General features: G+C 37.0%; 1 pseudogene; it reads right to left on the bottom strand.

Annotated features, from left to right (window-relative positions):
- Window positions 1-724: 724 nt before the first annotated feature.
- On the bottom strand, window positions 725-822 carry LOC145596287 (small nucleolar RNA R71; annotated as a pseudogene).
- Window positions 823-3,536: the final 2,714 nt, after the last annotated feature.

Below are 3,536 nucleotides of genomic sequence, written 5' to 3'. Positions count from 1 at the left end.
GTTGATGAGATTTGAGCACATAACGACATGCTTTGGTCACCCATCAAATGGCGCCATTGCCGGGGAATGGAGTGGTTGTTTGCTATAGTTGTTGAGTCTATTCCATTTTATTTCAAAAATACAAAATGATTTTTCTCTTTTAGGCTACACTTGTAGCCGAGCTACTAATTTTTTCATTTGAGATTGTATGCATAGGGCGCGAAGATGGATTCTAGTGCCATTTAATCTAGAAATTTAGAGAACCATCACAAGGTTAAGGGTTGCCAATCGATCCTTAAGCTTAAGCCCTCCAATTATAGAAGAACATCAAGAAGAAGAAGAATGAGAAAATATAGGTGCTGATCCAAGAGTAGCATTGAAGGAGTTAGGAACTCCGGGCACTTATAGGTCTAAAAGCAGAATTGCTCCCCCTACAACTCCGGTGAACGATTTTGAGATTAGGCCGGCAATGATCACGTTGATTGAGAGGCGTCAATTTTGTGGAGCTAAAAATGAGATCCCACTCAATCACCTCATGGAATTTAAAAAGTATTGCAACACCATTAAAGTGAATGGGGTTACTCTAGAGTTCATTCGACTTAAACTATTCCCTTTCTCTCTAATTGAACGTGCTCTAAAGTGGTTGGACAAGAAGGTGAAACCAAACTCTTTGAGGACATGGGATGAAGTGACTAAGGAGTTTCTCTCCCATTTCTATCCACCAAAGAAAACGGCCGAGGGAAGGACACTCATCCAAAGCTTCAAGCAAAAGGGGAATGAGAGCTTATATGAGGCATGGGAAAGGTTTAAGGAGTACCAAAGAGAGTGCCCTCATCATGGGTTTTCCACCTATCAAATCATCCAAATTTTCTATGGAGGGTATGCCCTCAAGGGAAGTCTTGCCTTGATGCCGGGACCGGAGGACCCATCATGAACAAGATAGAAGAAGAACTGGTGGACATTATCGAGGATGTAGTGAGACACTACATGGATTGGAAAGAAGGTAAGAGAGAGCCAACGAGCAAGAGTGGTTCAACGATGTATTCAATCGATCATCTTAATGCCATCAACAATTTGTCCTCACAAGTTTCAAGTTTGGGAAAGGAGATGACTTCAATCAAAGCTAAGCTTGAGTATGCTTTTTCACAAGCACCAATTCTTTCCTCCTAAAATAAGGGGAGAGATACATCTTCTAACCCATCTCTTCCTTCTACTTCAAACAATATGCCAAATGGATGTTTGTTTTGTAATGTGTGTGGGTCGTATGACCATGATGCTTCTAATTGTCCAAGTGCTTTTGATAATGGTGATGATATTGATAATAATGAATGTGAACAAGTGAACTTTGTTTCAAACTACAATAGACAAAAATTTGATGGACAAAGGAATTTTGGGAATAGGAATTCTCACCAACAAGAGAATTTTGATAATTATAACCAAAGTGGAGGTTATAGAAACCATGGAAACCAAAATTTTTGAGGCAACTATAGCAACCAAGGTTATAATAATCAAAACCACAGTCAAGGGTATGGAAATCAAGGCCAAAACCAAGGCTATGGTAACCATTACCAAAACAAGGCCAAAATCAAGGCCGGGGTAATTGGAGTAACCAAAATTGGGGCAATTTTCAAAGCAACAATCAAAGGGGACCTCCACCCGGATTTGCTCCAAGGACTCAAGGCAATGGTGATAATTTCTATGCTCCACCTTCATCTTCTAGGACTAATTTGGAAGAAATCATTGAGAACCAAACTAAGATTTTAAACACCTACATGGCGGTGAGTGATAAAAAGTTCAATGAAATGATGACACACAATGAGATGCTTGAAACACAAATCACTCAACTAGCTAACACTTTGAAAGATTGTGCTACTCCTTCTTCTTTACCTTCTCAAGGAATTGATCCTAAGAAACCGGTCTATTCTATCACCACTAGGAGTGGGAAAGTGCTAGAAGAGAGTGTTTCTAGGAAGAGTGAGGAGGGAGAGAAGGTGAATGATTCTTGTGAAGAGAAGGAGGTTGATGTGTCAAAGAAGAAGAGTCAAGATGCCAAAGAGAAAGTTAGAAGTGAAGAAAAATAGCATGAGGATGTGATTAAACCCAAACTTCTATATCCCCAAAAGTTCTTGAGAAACAAGATTGATGAGAAATTTGGGAGATTTCTTGATATGCTTAAGGAAGTTCATCTATCCATCCCTTTCACCAAGGCTTTAACTCAAATGCCAAGGTATTTTAATTTTCTTAAGGAAATCTTGAGTGGCAAAAGAGAGTGCAATGAGGTAGATTTGGTGAAATTTGGGGAGTGTTATAGTGCTCAATCTTATCCATAATGACCCCCCTAAGATGGAAAACCTGGGGAATTTTTCAATCCCTAGCAAGATTAGGGGAAATATGTTCTAAAATGCTCTTTGTGATCTTGGTGCTAGTGTGAGCATAATGCCTTAAGAAGCTTAAGCTAGGTGAGCTTCTTCCTACTAACATGACCCTACAATTGGCCGACCGTTCTATTAAGTTTCTGGCACGACTGTTGCATGTCTACCAAAAACAAACCTAACTAAAACCTCCTAAAATGTAGTAGGGTAAGCTAGGGTCGATCTCACAGAGAATTGGATTATCAAATTATTACTTGTGTAAGTTAGAAACCCCTATTTTAAAGAAATAATGATATGATCTAACAATTAAGCTACTAACTAGATAACAAATAAAGTACGGAGAAATGAATTAGTAAAAATTGGAATACGATAAAATCAAGAATAATGAAATAAATCGGGAGATGTATTATAACATTAGAGTATCAATTATTGCTCATCGAATCATACGAATTACGTTTATATCTTAATGTTACCCAATGAACACAAACAAGCATTCGAAACTTCGCTTAATTGCAAATACACCAAACAAGCTCTCGCAAAATTGTCTAACTAACTAATAATCTTAAACAAGCTCTCTAGACTCGATTAATAATTAGCCACATCAATAACAAGGAACTAGTTAACTTGAGCCACAAATCTCACGAGCTCGGACTTGTGCAACTCCAAGGGTTGATAATCTTAGGTTTTACGACAAGTTTTAGTCACCAATCAAACACCTAATCACTACTAATGGTATTAACTAGGACAATTACGGATCACAAGTTAATACTCTAGTCGGCAAATTAAACTAGCAAATTACAATAAAGATGGCTTGTCCCAAATATAATCAACTAATTTGTAATATTCAAGCGGATTATCAAACCAATTAAGCATATAAACATAATACCCAAAAATTACAGCATAATAATTCTCACAATTCAATAGTCCAATGCATAATATATCTCCCTACCCTTGTTTTATCTAGCCTGACATACTAAGATACGAAAATTGAATAACAAAAGTAGAAATTAAACAATTCGTATTATGACTAATGATCAAAGCAAAAATTAATGACATATTATAGCTAGACAAATTAAATTAATTAGCCAAATTCCACTACCAACTTCTAAACTAACGTAGCAAAGAATTAATAAAAGGAATTCAAAGCACTAACTTTTTCTCTTTAATTATCAAAGCAAATCATCT

The sequence above is a fragment of the Chenopodium album genome, chromosome 19 (assembly GCF_948465745.1).
Source record: "Chenopodium album chromosome 19, dcCheAlbu1.1, whole genome shotgun sequence".
NCBI lineage: Eukaryota > Viridiplantae > Streptophyta > Magnoliopsida > Caryophyllales > Amaranthaceae > Chenopodium > Chenopodium album.
This window is presented reverse-complemented; position numbering and strand designations above follow the sequence as displayed.